Below are 16,065 nucleotides of genomic sequence, written 5' to 3' on the forward strand. Positions count from 1 at the left end.
TCCCTTTCTCTTCTACTAAACTTACATATTTGGATAATATTTCATAAAGTCACTAGGATTTGGTCAATAAGAATTTCTTGTTATTTTAGGTATACTGCCTAATATAAAACTGAAATCAGAAAATATGTTTGATCCTAAAATATATTCAAAATTTTTATCGTCTAGAGAACTTCTCATGGCTAGGAGAATTTTTTTTTTTTAATTCAAATGGTTACTTCTCATCTGTTTTTTACTATGTTGACTCTATTGAGCCTATCATTTGAATAAACTTTAAAATCAGACACACATCAGCATCTCAAAGTATAAGCTTACCACAAGTCATGGTTGAGCTCTTATGCCCATACCTCTGTACATAAAAATTTGTACTCAATGCATATAAACGTGAGTGAAATACCAATTACAGCTTCATGGAAAAGAAATTCTGAGAACAATTTGCATATCAGATTTTCACTATGCCTCTATTTTGTGCTCACATGAGGTAATTAAAAAATAGCAATTATTTATAAAATTCAGGCGTCCTAAGAGTTGACCACAATATAGGTCATTATGAGGTAGTCTAAAATAACTCCCCAAAATATTAAGGGTCTTCTTTGTTTCCTTCTTCAATTCATATTTGCTATTAACAGGAGATTAATGTCTACCAAAATCTTTGGCTCACATTTCCCCCCTTGAGTTACCCCATTTCTTCTGGTTCAAAGCGTTATTGTCAAAAAATATGATGAAAGTTTTTATAAGCAAACTGGTAATTTTGCATGGATTACTATTTTTTTTTTTATGTTAAGTCCAGTAATTTTGTTAAAATAAGACGCAGTGTTGGTCTTTCAGGATTACATTTTTGGGGGATATGATTCTACTTTTCAATGTGTACCTTTGAGTTATTATTTTTTAGGAATGTTTTCTTGAATTACAGTATTTTAGTACATGTTCTTTTCTACTGCTCTGGGCTTCTTCTCTGTGAATTTATCTGTGGTTGAGTCTATTTTCCTATCTTCATCTGTCACTCTCTAAATCCAGTTCCATCACTCTCTGTGGACTTTTTATATTTCATATTTTCCTCCTTTTCATCTTCTACTTTTTTAAACTATTATCTGCTGTAACTATTCTTTCTTGTATGTTTTTTTACAACTTAGGGTGTCTTTCTTTTTTTTAACATTTTAAATGCCTTTTGGAGTTCTATCACTTCATGTTTTAATTGTTTTTCTGACTTTCTTTTAATGTCTTCTATCACTTAAAACGTATTTTATCTTGTTTTGAAACATTAGCTTGCAAATTCTTCTAGATGGGGATATGTCTTGTTAGCATGCTTTTATTATCTGTAAAGACATTATCATGCCCCTTAATATCTTTTAAAAAATGTGATTTTATGTCGGCTTGACAATTCTTTTCTATCTCCCTGCCTTTTAGAGAGGAGGAATAGGTCAAGCCAGCTTTTCTAGTTCCACAGCTCCAGACCTTCCTCTTCCGTCTCTACCTACAACCTGGTTAAAAAAATGTCATTGTACTTTTTATAATCTGCCTTCTCTCGTGTCTTGCCCTTCTCTAAGTTGGACATACTCTTTCCTTTCCTCCTCTGCCCAATTTGGATGGCATTCCTGGGTGGAAGGCTTTATACTGGAAAGGACCTGAGGGTATTTTAGGTTCAAGAAACCTTTCGGGGGCACCTGGGTGGCTCAGTCGGTTAAGTGTTTCGCCTTGGCTCAGGTCACGATCTCAGGGTTTGTTTGAGCCCCCCAGCGGCGGGCTCCCTGCTGTCAACGCAGAACCCGCTTTGGATCTTGCTTTGGATCCTGCTTTGGATACCCGCTCTCGCTCTCTCTCTCTCTCTCTGCCTCTCCCCCCTCGAAAATAAATAAACATTAAAAAGAAAAAGAGAAAAAAAAAAGAAAAAGAAAAAGAAACCTTTCAGATTCTTTCCCAGACCCCTGTCACTGCCCATGATCAGGAGTGACCCAAATCTCTCCTAGATTCACAGGCTGCCGTACTTTGCTTCCAGCATCTGCTGGTGAAGTTTCAGTCCTTGGGTCACCAGACACCCTTTGCCGCCCCCCACCTAGGGCCGCCCTGGCCTCCTGCACAGCTGCTGAGGCCACAGCCGCTGGCCCCCCCCATGAAGGTTCTGGGGGCCACGGGGCACCTTGTACACAGTTTAGTTTGAGCTTTTGTATATATGCCTGGGCTTAGCTGTCTCATTTGCTTTCTCTGTTTTCATAAGGGGATCAGGAGAGATTCGAAACTACCACTGTCGTATTTCCTGAATTCTTCCCCTTTCGCCTATAGGCACTGACTCCTGTGCTGAAAGCAGTAGCTTAGGAACTTCAAGTCTGAATTTTCTCAAGGTAAATAAGACCTCCTCAACTTGAGCAAAATGAGGGCAAAATGGCAAAATGGGCATTCCAGATATGTTTGGCAAGATAGACGGCTTTTTACTGGCAAAAAAAAAAAAAAAAAAAAAAAAAAAAGAAAAGAAATCCTTAGAGGATCCTAATTATGGTAAATAATTACTCAGAAACAAGTTGCCCTTCATTTAAGCTGTCAGGATGGCAACGTGAAGAAAACATCATACTTCCAGTCTCTACCAGTTCGGGGGGTGGTGCCGTCTTGACGCTGAATGCCAAGAGCACAGGCCAGCTGTTACAAAATTTAATTAAAACAGTTTTGATAATTAGCACAACTTGTTTTGGATGTGAAAATATTTCTTGTGTGAATATACCGGTCACCTTGTCAGTTATGGGGGGAGAGGAGAAATGCTGCAACATATGGAGCTGTGAAGCAGTTATTTAAAAAACAAAAAAACAACCCACAACTTGGAATTGCTCTTGAACTATCCTCCATTCTTTGTCGCCCTCATGAAAACAACAAAAATAAAACCAGCCGTGCATATCCCCCCCAATCTGATTCATGGATATACTTTAAGAGACAAGTGACATTATGCTGTATTTAAGATTCTTTTGATTGAAATTAATGGAAATGAACCCAAACCAGTTTAAGCAGCAGATACTCTATGCCGTTCAGTCCCACTTCAGTCCATGCCTTCAGTCCCACAGCCCACATGAGGATCTCAGTTTAGCTATTTCCTAGCTATGACTTACAGTAATCTTTCTTAGTATTGTCATATTCTTACTTTTATTTACTGAAAGAATAACATATCATGTGGACAATTTTCCCCCCATTCAGTATTTTATTCTGAAAGGTCCATTGCTTTCAAAAAGTATTTTGCTGTCCAAGCTCAGTATTACAACTGTTCTAAAAATGTCACATTTGGGGGGTGCCTGGGTGGCTCAGTCAGTTAAGCGTCAGACTTCGGCTCAGGTCATGATCTCACGTTCGTGAGTTCGAGCCCCGCGTCGGGCTCTGTGCTGCCAGCTCAGAGCCTGGAGCCCGCTTCGGAGTCTCTGTCTCCGTCTCTCCCTGCCCCTCCCCCACTCGTGCTCCCTCGTTCTCTCTCGTGCTCTGTCAAAGAATAAGTAAGCATTTAAAAAAAATTTTTTTTAATTAAACATTTAAAAAAATTGTCACATTTAGAAAGAAGGAGACAGAATGTCATGCCTGCTTCTTACTGTCCAGTACTGCTAACACTTGCCATCATCAATCGACAAAATGCCTGCAATAAATTCTGGTTCTCTCTTCCAAATCCTTGCTGTCGGTCCCTGTGGCTTCAGTTAATTCCTGCCCGTACCCCTCCCTCAATGGCTTCACAGTCTGATCATCCGACTGCCTTGATTTTCTTTAAGCTTCTTGTCAGGGTTCTTCCCTCTGCGTGCCCAGCATATGGTCCTTGGGCCCCTTACTGTTCACTGTAAATGCTTTCCCTGGTCACCTATCACCTCAGCCTCCATTTCCCTAGTAAGTCCCCAGATCACTTATCCAGGTGTCTCCTGGGCATGGCCACTTCACTTGGGTGGGGCATAGCAGCTACTCAGAACTTGCCAAGTCCATGAGGGAAATCGTGGCGTCAGATGCCCCCGTCGCAGACCTGCCTGCCATCATTGTCCCCCATCTGGGTTACTCAACAGCACCACGCACATCATGGGCTTTAAATCTTTTACAGCTGTCTCCTAATTATCTCGTTTCTCATTCCCATCTCCCCAGTCCCCTGATGAGCATCTTTCCACTTCCTTCTTAATGAAATAGAAACTGCCGATGAGGACCTTCATAACCCGGGTCCAGCTCTTCTCTCAAAATTGCCCCCCAGCTTCTAGCCTAAGCCTCAGCCACCCTGAACCCCACAGTCCCACAAGAGCAATGCTCGTGGACATTTCCGTCTTTCCTCTCCTGCCCGGGATGCTCTTCCTGACTCAAAGGGAGCCTGTCTCCCATCATTCCTAACTGACTGAGCCACCCACGTGCCCCCTGTCTCCCATCATTCTGAGTTAAGTGTCCTTCTTCTACACGCCAAAAGCTTAAGTCTCCTTTTTGTAACTCCTAATTTTATTGTAACAATATCTCATAAATGCCCATTTTTATACCCCTAAATATTTGAATTTTTCTTTTAGAACTCTTCCTTTAAAAGAACAGTTATGTGCAGCCAACTAATGATGAATGATCTGCTGACAGGCTGTGCCTGATAAGTTTACTGGTGCTTATAATAGCCATCTGAATTCTGTCCGGCCCAGCTAGGTAAAGGCCTGCTGTTGGTCACAGGAAGGAAAATGGATTCAAACGATTTCAAGAAGAATGGGGCCAGAGACCCGTCTATTCATTTTAAGTTCTAGCAAATATTCCTTGAGCATCTACAAGGTGTTCAATAATGCGCACTGTACGAGAAATTGGGAATTTAATGATAAATGAGACAGACTTAGACCCTGCTCTCATGGAACTTGCAATCCGAGGAGCAGGAGAAACAGATGAAATAAACAAATAAACACATTATTGCATAATTGTAGACGAGACTGTGTATCACATAGCAAGAGAATGGTCATTGTCTCCAGCTGAGTTCTTTGTAGCCTCACGGTCCTCCCTGGGCTTCCATGATCCCCTCACTGGTGAAAGCACGGGTCGCCCTTCCCCCTGCCTGAGAGAGTGTCCACCTCATGGTAAGATGCCAAGGATAACTTGGGAGAGATGATGACAGCTAGGGGCCTCCTGGTTGTGGTGTGGAAACTATGGGGGGGGGGGATGATTCTTCATGGAGCATCTTTGTATAGAACTTGCTTCTCACCAACACAAGTGTCCCAAGACTCACTGAAATCCAGCTAAGTAGGCTGCATGCCAATTCTAATTACCTGCTCCAGTGACTCATCCATTATTATGTGTAATAGAATTGACTGCAGCACTGAACCCACACTTTCGTGGATTATTTGCCATTTTCCTCACAGTTTTCAACATTTTGAAAATCTATGTGTCAAGTCAGAGATTTAGGAATAATGAGGTTTCCTTAGATTCGTCCTGGGTCACGATTTACTTATAAAAAGTTGACAGTGCATTTGCTTAAATAATTTCCTGCTTCCTTTTCCTGATACTTCCATCCTACAGAGAGAGAAGGGAGAAATTTTTGTGAGCATCTGTCCCCAACGGCTACCATTCTCAGCAATCTTGATGATTTTTTTTCATATTTTTTACTTTGACTTGTTGAAGAATCACAAAGCATCTAGATCTTATTTTGAAGTAAATGAAAAAGTTAACATGTCTATTTAGCTTTCCAAGCAGTTCTGTTTGTCTTTGGCAATTCTCTGATGCTGAGTAAAAACCACTATTTTAAGCAAATCACTTTGTGTAATTTTGAGAGTAAAATGTGGATGAAGTTTGCTGCAAGCATAAAAAATCAGCACAGTTAGGACTTATTTTTTCCCTTGAATTTCAAATCTGAGGCTTTGCCTTTGATTTGTGGGGGAAAGAACCAGGCAGTGCTGAGTTTTCAGTTCCTGTGCAGCGTCTGGGGGGACACTGGTTCTTTCCCCAGAAGCTTCCAGGGCTGGACTGGGAAGCAGCCACCTCGGAAGGGAAGCGTGCCCAGAAGGGTCCCCACACTCCGCAAAGGGCCCAAGTTAAAGCTCAGAGTTTGTTCAGTAAATGCAGATGGATGGCCAGTTTAGACAATTAATAGCAAATGACAAAAAAAAAAGTCTTTTTTAAACCACTTAGATAAGGAGGAACCACATATTTTATGTTTATCTCACTGGAGGCCTTGTGTGAGAATCAAGAAATTCAAACCCAGAGGAAAAGAATGATACGTATTTAGCCAGCCTGTGTCCTTCCACTTCAGACAATAGTCAAGGAACTCTCTCTGCCTCCCTGCTAATTTCACATTTATACGATAGAGAGTTGTTAAAATTATAATTCTAGCTGCCACTCTTGTCCTTTTGCACAGTGAATGGAATTTGTGTGATAACAGACATTATTGAATATTATACTTTCCCACAAATTATTCCAGTGCAGTTTAACTATTACTATTATATATAACATGACCTTTCTAACTGTGGCATTGCTTGGATAGAACGATTTTATAAAATGATTAAAGCATTTGTAATACCATTGAACAAGAAATCACACAAGAGCAAGATATATGCTAGATAAGAAAAAAAAAATTGGAGGAAATGTTTCAAACAAACACATCAGAGTCCTGCTGTTACTTTTGTGTGGTGACTGTAGTGACATGTTGGCGGGACAGGGGGCAAGGGTTCCCCAGAGGTCACCCCCATGTTCTCCCATCAGACTCTTAGCGAAGTATCCATTAACTCACTTTTGTTCTCCATTTCACTGTTAGCTCCTTGGGGGGAGGGAGGATTGGGCCTGTCCCATACCAAGGACATCTAGTTGAGCACATGGGAACACAATGTAAGTATTTGGCGACTGACTAAAGTATTTCACAGCTGGAAACCTCAGGAAAGACACACATGCCAGGGCACACAGGGACCAGGTACAGAGATGTCACAGCAAATTTAGGATGATCCAGAAGCTTCTCCCTAGGCCTAGTCTGCTGCAGGTTGTCTGCTGGGATTGTATACATGCTGAAAGGGATAGGTGGGTCATCTCTCACCAAAACTCCAGGGTAAATAATAGTACCCTCCTATGCTTCCTACAAAACAGAGCACTCAAGATGAACCGTTGACCCGCTGGGTTTGTGTGAAAGGTGCCTGTGTCCTTTAAAAGCTATAGTGGGTTTAAATGAAAATGCATGTAATTTGAGGATGAGAAATTTATTTTTTATCTGGGCTGGAAATAGAGCGACTCCGGTTACATCTATTTGTTTCATGCAAACTCTGCTGGCAGGCATTCTGCATTTATCTGAGGTTTGCAGAACATTTTTTTTTCTCAAGGTACGTCTGACTGCTCTTGGTTTTTTCGTCTTTCAATACTGAGATCTAATTTCTGTACAAATCATGTTCATTACACTGAAAATTGTGCTATATTTAATGATGCAAGTAAATTGAAAAGTAGGGTAAAATCTGGAAGCATTTCTCCCTTAAAATCACTGTTTCAAAATCTCAAATGAATTTCTAGAATTAATTTAATGCCCCTTGTCTATGTTATGGGAACATTTTCAAGGTGATTCTTGGTGTACTTTTTTAACCTCACATGAATAAAAGAAATCCTAATATAGTGTGTTAGAATGTCAGCTCCTTAATTCTTGTCATTCAGTTTCCAAGAGATATAACAACCCAACCCCACAGTTAGACAAGGACCCCCTGGGTTTTCCCCTGGAAGATGTCAGGTCAGGTTCAGCAAAGACTAGTTCGGACGTAAACCTCTGTCAAGGTCCCTCCATGCCTTTCATGGCCAGTCTGAGATGACAGAGCAAAAATGAGAAGGGAGCACAGGTCCATCCCGTAACATGTAGCAGGATATGACTCCTGAACACGCATAAAGCAAGCCACACTTACTTTTCATTCATGTAAATGCACAAACAGGTGTCCGCCCACTTCTGCTCCCATCTCTGCTCCTACTGTCTTCATCTGGCTGCCAAGCTTCCCGTGCTCCTCTGCCCTAAATCGGGGGAAGAGATAAGAGCATGAACACCACACGAGGATGCCCGTGGGCCAGCACTGAAGTCCGTGGGCTTGCGTCACGTGCTCCCACACTGACGTGTCTGGAAGTCAGTCACATGGCCAACCGAATCCCCACAGAGGGCTGGGAGTAGTTTAAGAGTAAACACATAATCAACCAGAGAATTATAAGCAGAAAAAATTAAATTATACCTGATTGAAAGAAGTCTATCTCAGATCATCTGTTGTAGGGTTTGTATCTAAATGTCACAGGTGCCTGAGAATCTCTCCTCTTAGAGTTTTCATTTTTTTAGGTCTCTCTCTCTCTCTCTTAGTTTAAAAGCTGCTATTTCAAGATCATGGAAGGTGTCTAAGTATCTAGTAAGTATCTGGAGGCACTCTGGGGCCATTCTAGGGCTTAACTCACATCTTCCCAACTTAGGTTTTGGTCATCTCACCCCTCCCTTGGCAGACAGAGGGCAGAGTGAAACACAGGTCCTAATACAACCGGTCCTTAGAATCCTGGAGCCCCGGGAGAGAGTGCGGTGTCCATGAGGGCCAGCCTCAGTGGCTCACATTGTATCACTGCTCTCTGTTCTGCTGCTGAGTAAAACTCCAGACCCACAGTATTTTCAATTTAATTAACTGATAAAAATTCTATTTTTTCTATGAAGCTTAAACTGTTGAAAATACCTTCATGAATATAAGGATATCGGTAGTGCTTTCCTTAATATAAAATTATAATCTTTATCAGGCCAGGTACGTGCTAAGGGGGAGGACTGCAGTCATCCCAATTATGTTTCTTGTGTCCAGCTAAGTCAGTCCAGTTCCAAGTCTCACTTTTGGAGTAATGTAAAAACTTTCTTACAAACTTGTAAGCAGTATCATTTTATAACCCCCCAACTGAGGTAAACAGCATAATGCCCCCCACAAGAAGCTGTGAAAGCCCTAAACCCCAGAACCTGTGACTATGTTACCTCCGTGGTAAAAGGGACTTTGCCGTTGTAATTAAATTAAGGATCTTGAGATGGGGAGATCGTCCTGGGTTATTCAGCGAGACTCAATGAGCACGGCAATCGATGCCTACAAAAGGGAGGCAAGGAGGTCGAAGGTAGAGGGGAGATGTGACAATGCAGCAAGGGTCAGGTGATGTGCTTTGAGGAGGGAGGAAGGCGAGGTGAGCCAAGAAATGCCAGCAGCTTCTGCGAGCGGAAAAAGGCAAAGAAACATTTTTCCAGAACCAGTGCAACTCTGTCCACACCTTAATTTTAGCCTCTAAGACATAGTTTGGACTTCTGACCTTCAGGATGATAAGACAATAAATTCACGTTGTTTTAAATTACTAGGTCTATGGTACGTCGTTAGAACAGCAATAAAAGGCACAAACTGTTCCAGGCCAGCTTCTCTGAATATATCACGGTCTATTTGTGACTATCTTTCTAATTCTTTAGGTTACTATCTGTAGTAGACCCTTTTAAAAAGGACCTTGCCACCAACTATTCTCTCTTTTATCACCAATGGATAAAAATAGTAAGAGGCAAGGGGCGCCTGGGTGGCTCAGTCAGTTAAGCTTCCAACTGTGGCTCAGGTCTGTGAGTTCGAGCCCCGCATAGGGCTCTCTGCTGACAGCGTGGCTCCCGCTTCGAATCTTCTATCCACCCCCCTTTACCCTCCCTTGCTGGCTCTCTCTCTCAGAAATAAACAAAATAAAGATTAAAAAATAGTAAGAGGCAATTGTGATAAATATATTTGCATTGCTCGTGATTTGGATCGAATTATTTAGAAGCAGATTTTTACTTAATCCTATGGGGGAAAAGGAGAGGGAGTGATTCTGAGAGAATTTTCTTAGATGTTAAGAAATAAACAGAAAAATTCGTTTACTTTTTTGCTTCTGGGTGTTTGTATATCTGGTTGGTGATTTCTGGAGCTTCTGCAGCCATTTTGTGATCAGGAGGGGATTCAGCTGACCCCCGATAGAGACATGGAGGACAGCTAGAAACAAACTGGCTCTTTGATGGCATTGACTGGTTTTGAACCAGCCAATTAACTAACCAACTGTGAAGCTGTCTAACTTGGGACTTCTTGATTCATGGCGCCGAACAAGCTTTTTTAATACATCCAAGTATGCGTTTGTTGGTCATAGCTTCAGACCTTGCAGCAGTATATGGAGGGGGAGGGTCGTGTGGGAGGAAAGTAATTGTGAACAAGATAAAGTGAAAGGAAAAACAATGTTGTAAATGATGTGCCAGAAATTTTGTAAAACTGGGAGGAAAATCAGCTTCAATAGCTTTGGTAAAATAAACCATTGTAGTCATTTCTTGGTTTACATTTTCTTATTTCTGTTTATTTTTCCTTTTACCTCATTTAGTATGAATGAGAGGACATCTTGTGTGGTGTAAAAAGTATAATCAGAATCATGGGCATCACTGTTAAATATTCAACTGTACCGATGTGTTAGAAGGACAGAGTATCAGAGTGGTACAGAGACAGTTTGAATACCCTGTGGATTCGTGTGGCCAATCAAGTTATGTTACATAATATGCATTTTATGCGAAAAATAGACTTCTCTATATGTATAGAATTAGTCAAAATTCTATTAAGATATACTAAGTCACCACATAAAGTTTCCTGTGTCTTGTGAGAGCAGATCATATACTTTTCTACCCAATTCCAAAGGGAATTTCAAATTGGTAGCTTGAAACTGGCCATGGTGGGAATTTTTACACCACAGAAACCAACAAATGCTATTAATCTAAGCTCCCCTGCCTGAAAGGAGGTTGCTACACATTTACAGCACCCCACTGGGAGCAAGGACAGGAAAGATGGTTTCTACCATCATGGATGATTTTAATTTTAGTTACTTTGGGTGGTGCCATATTCCCAATCATAATGTAATGGCATGATTAATATTTTAATTTGCTAAATCAATCTACTCAAATTTGCTGAATCGATCTACTAAAATTAATTGCTAATGCTGATAGTACTTTGTAAGACTGAAGGCTTAACTATCTGAAGCACTTTTTCAAACTTACCCTGTTCAATTTTCCTTTTCCATTATTTTTGTCTTTCTGTATAAAAACTGTCTAGACCATCAAGAATTTGCACTCAGGGACTCTTTAGTTCTCCTGTTTCCCATAGTTCTGACCTTCAAGAGACTTGTATGAAGGCTATACCCTGTGCTGAGTCTAACAAACAGCAGTATTCTGGAAACTGCTAGGCAGCATATTGTGGGTCATAACATGTAACCCTGGATGGAGGCAGGATCTAATAGAACTAATAATCTGGGCCTTGTTGGACACACACCATGAACTGAAAGTAGAGGGGACTAAGTGAAATCAAACTTATTTAGGTTCATTGTTCTTTTTTCAACTGTGAGGTCCCTCTCAGTTGAAAAAAGAACAATGAACCTAAATAAGTTAGGATTGATGAGTGGGCAATTCAATCACTCCCTGCCTTTGGGCAAGTCATTTTACCCTAAATGGAATTCTGGTTCTCACTTGTGAATCAAAAGTGTGTTGAAATGAATGATTTAAAATCATGCAAAATGACATGTTGCTCCCAGATGACTAAATCCAGGAGGTCTGAAACCAACACTTGCTTGACATATTTTGTGGAAATTCCCAGAACAACAACAACAAAAAAAAAAACCCTAAAATAAAGGACATTTGATCCAGAGAGGATAGAGTAAATTAAAAAAAGAGTAGTTTATTCATTCATTTATTTACTCATTTTTTTCCACCCACCCATCCATTTCCCAAGGTCTATGTGACAGACGCTGTGACATACTAACTTCTGGGTCAGATGTCAAACAGACATAAAGAGAGACAGACCTAGTAAGAGAGGCAAATTATAAACAGTGTGTGTGTGTGTGTGTGTGTGTGTGTGTGTGTGTGTGTGCGCGCGCATATGTGCATTCACACATGTGGGGAGAGGTACTGAGTGGTGATGAGAATAAATGCCTCCTACATACAAAACATTGTAACCCTCTTTATTGTCTGTAATTGTTATTTTCTTGCTTTAGAGATTCCATTTCCATCATGAGATCCGGGAGGTGGGAGAAGAGAGAGAGAGAAGGATTTGGAACTGATCCTGTCTTAGTGTTTCATTTCCCTTCCTCCCCTCTCTCCTTCCCAGTTGCTGTCACCGGGGTGTGGGAGGAAGTTTAGATGGCCTCATACTGGTCCCATGGAGCATGTACAGCCTCATGTGGCCTTTGTCACTTCACTTCCCCAGGCGTTCAGTTGAGCTTGTTGGTCACCTCACAAGGTTCATGGGTGTGGGACTCTGTCCTTGTACCTGTTGTGGAGGAATCTATAGTAGGAATTGGCCCTTGGTCTATTCTCTTGGCCCCGATGATGCTTGGTGGCTTCTTTTTTTTAATGTTTTTTTTTTAAATCTTTGTTGTTGTTGTTGTTGTTGTTGTTGTTTTGAGAGAGAGATAGAGACAGAGCACACGAGCAAGGGAGGGGCAGAGAGAGGGGGAGAGAGAGAATCCCAAGCAGGCTCTGCACTGTCAGTACAGAGCCTGATGTGGGGCTGGAACTCACAAGTTGTGAGATCATGACCTGAGTGGAAACCAAGAGTTGGACATTCAACTGACTGAGCCACCCAGACGCCCCTGATGGCTGCTTCTAAAGCTTGGTGGCTGGCTCACAAGGGTGCCGCTGAGATTCACTTGTGTCTGCTAGCCTGTCTCTAGCTTTGACTTGTCACTTCCAGTCTCCGTTGTGTTTTGAAACTTCCCTGGGCTATGTCTAAGAAGACAGGTACAACAGGCAACCACTATTATTTACCAATATGCTCATGCACCCTAGAATGTTCCCCGACCCTCGCTGGTTGTTTATAACATACACACATGCAAATACACAGGCCCATGCACCTACACGCACATGTGCAAATATAGAGGCCTGTGCACCTACACACACACGTACAAATACACAGGCCCATGCACCTACATGCACACATGGAAATACACAGGCACATGCACCTACACGCAGTTGTGCAAATACACAGGCACGCACACCTACACATACACATGAAATACAGAGGCACGTGCACCTACACACCCACATGCAAATACACAGGCCTGTGCACCTGCACGCACACGTGCAAATACACAGGCACACACACATACACACACGTGCAAGTACACAGGCCTACGCACCTACACACACACATGAAATACACAGGCCCATGCACGTACACACACACTTGCAAATACACAGGCACGTGCATCTACACACACATGCAGGACTTCCATCCTGAGTGGGGGTGGGGTTTCTGGGGCTCTAATGCTGACAGTTCTTCATCTCCCCATCTCCCCATCTCCCCGCCTCCCCATTTCCCCATCTCCCTCTCTCTGCTGCCCCTTCCCTACTCCTTACCTTCCTTCTTCCTCTTGCTTCCCTACTCCAACCAAAAAGGCAATAGGAGGTCTAGTTCATATCACTAAATAGGTAAATATTTGAGCATACTTTTAACAATCACCATGTAATTGTAGTACAATGCGTCCGATGCTATCGTAGAAAAGCAGAGTGATAATGGTAACGATTAACATGCACCTGACACTGTTCTGGATGGTCTGCATGAATGAACTAATGTATTATTTACAACAGACAGTTTAAGTATGTGCTGTTATCATCCCATTTTAACATCATTGAGGCAACTTGTCCAAGGACATACAGGTACTTTAGTGGCAGAGGCAGGGAGAGGATTGGGATTTGGGCTCCAAAACCTACACTCTTCACTGCCATCAGATGACTGTGGATAAACAGCCAAATGGAAATGTACTCCACGAAAGTAGGACATATTCAGCAAAGAGTGAGGTATTTGGTATAATTCGAACTAGGTTGTGGGAGCAAAATGTCAGAACGTTAAGCTGGAAAGGGAATTTGGGGACAGATTCTTTACCACGGCAAAAAGCTTATGATATATCTTGCATACACCTAGCAAAGGACATTTGGAAGACAAGTAACATAGAATAATTTTTTTAAAGAAGAGTCCGAAGACTGGACAAAACAGGAGAGAGATTGGTGTTGAGGGATCATCTGAGAATCTGCCCATTGATTAATTCGTTCAACAAATACGAATGGTCTATACACCGGGAATGAAGATGAAATGTTGCAGACTGGAAAAAAATGGGTCGATCATGGCATCCAGAGCTCACAATTTAGTGAGGGTGGCAGAATGTAAGCAAATATATAAGCACAACAAATGTCCTCGTAGCGGCGCCTGCAAAATACCATGCTTTCTTTCTCCCGAGAGAGAGTGAGGAGGCTTTCTGAGCTGGGTGCAAAGGTATGTTCCATGGAAACTGAAAATATTTGAACACAATTAGGTTCCTTTAAGTGTGGCAGTAAAATAATGGATCCCATTTGCCTAATATACCCAAGTTCTTGATAAACATGAAATATTTTGCATATCAGGTACCTTAGTTGACCATGTATGTTTACAGTGACATGAGTATGCAGCAACCATCGCTTTAGAGTATTTGATTTACTCCCCAACCAAAAAAATCCACTCATTCAGCAGATTTTTAAGACTCAGAGGAAGCAGGTGACACCAGGTATCAGTGGACAGCCAAACACAGTTCCTCCCCTCAGGGAACATACAAACATATCTTCGTAAACTTTGTTGCAGCTGAAACACGATGGCATCACATTATCTGCACAAGTGGCCATGTGAAATTAGTAACAGAAGGCAGTAAAGACAAAGTCTAGAGAACCCAGGAGCGGAGAGAATAGGAGGTACAAAAACTTTAGAGATAGACCAGGACCGCAAGGAAAATCCTAAATTGCAATGCTTCATCTTCTCTAGGGAAACCGTCTTAGCAGACATGGAAAAGGCAGGGTTTATTTTAAGAAGAGAGATACTGCATCCCCAAATTGGGTAATGAGGAGAATGAGAATGACCCTTCCACTGTGGTTTTGAATTTTCTCTGTAACCCTCACCAACTTGAGGGAAATAGCCTTCATGCTGCGTGCCAAGAAGTTGTGTCTGTCTTATGATAAAGAAAGCATAGCAACATTTTAAAAACTCTGCTTTGATATCGTGATTTAAGATGATGCTTGTTTCCAGAATTACAGCCTGGCAGACAGATTGTATATTTTCCCACGTGTCGTCGGTATACAACGCTAGAATGTCAAAATAACTTGATTTTTAAAATATCATGTTTTCTACAAAAGAAGTACACTTAGTGATGTGGCCCAAGGTTAAACTCGGAAGCAGAGATTCTATAAGACAGATGATAGTTTCTCATTAAAAAATTGGCAGAGGTTTTAGTTGATAAATGCAGTATCAATACTTTTACGGGCTGTTACTTAACAGGCCAATACGTACATTTTTTGTAATTTGAAAAACAATCTTATTGTCACGCTCAAATAGAATACATTTTACAAAGTACTGTGTTACTTTAATGAAGATGAGATCTTCAACATTTTATGTTTTTATCCCCTAGATTTATGGGTCTACCATGCAAACCCAGAAAGAGGGTGTCATTTTCTATAAAGATATTCTGACCTCCTTGAAAGTCCCCCGAATCACCGGCAGACGTTGATGTGTGCCCTGTTTTAACCTGTGAGCTCTCTGGGCTCCGTGTTCTGTGTCCTTCACAAATGACCTCTGTTCTTCAATCACTTTAGACAAAATGACAGCAGGACCAGGCTAGTTTAAGAAAATGTTGGCACAGCCAAAAGAAGATCCTTTTTCTCTCTACAAAGGGAACACATCAAAATGTAAAGACCATGGTAAATATAGAGGAAGTTGACTGACAATTGCAGTTTGCAGAGAAGTAACTCAATAATGAAGACAAAAGAGAGCTCTTTGGTGGCTGTTTTATAGCCCACATCTATTATTCCTTGTGTTACCCAGGCACTGTTCTTAGCTATTTATATGCACTAGCTCACCGCATTCCCTAGGCAGTAGGCACGTTGTTGTCCTATTTTGCAGAGAAGGAAACTGAGGCCTAGAGGGACCGAGTGGCTTGGCCGCGTCCATCCACTAGTGAGGGAGGAGTGGGACTCTGGAGTCGGAACCCTTCGCCCTCCGTCCTCACTGAGAATCCACAGCACATGTCAGCAACTTGCCTTACACATCCTAACACAGGATCGGGCTGGCCGGTGTGCCTTTTACTGCTTTGGTGGCC

General features: G+C 41.7%; 1 protein-coding gene and 1 long non-coding RNA gene across 5 annotated transcripts in view; one reads left to right on the forward strand and one right to left on the reverse strand.

The window, feature by feature from the left end:
• Nucleotides 1–16,065, forward strand: part of PACRG (parkin coregulated) — a 509,535-nt gene that overhangs the window by 249,875 nt on the left and 243,595 nt on the right. The window lies entirely within an intron of this gene.
• Nucleotides 7,865–16,065, reverse strand: part of LOC122238808 — a 31,271-nt gene continuing 23,070 nt past the window's right edge. Inside the window, exon 3 of the long non-coding RNA XR_006217996.1 lies at nt 7,865–7,923. This is a non-coding gene — a long non-coding RNA (uncharacterized LOC122238808). The remainder of the gene's footprint in view (nt 7,924–16,065) is intronic.

This window comes from Panthera tigris, chromosome B2 (assembly GCF_018350195.1).
Source record: "Panthera tigris isolate Pti1 chromosome B2, P.tigris_Pti1_mat1.1, whole genome shotgun sequence".
Lineage (NCBI taxonomy): Eukaryota > Metazoa > Chordata > Mammalia > Carnivora > Felidae > Panthera > Panthera tigris.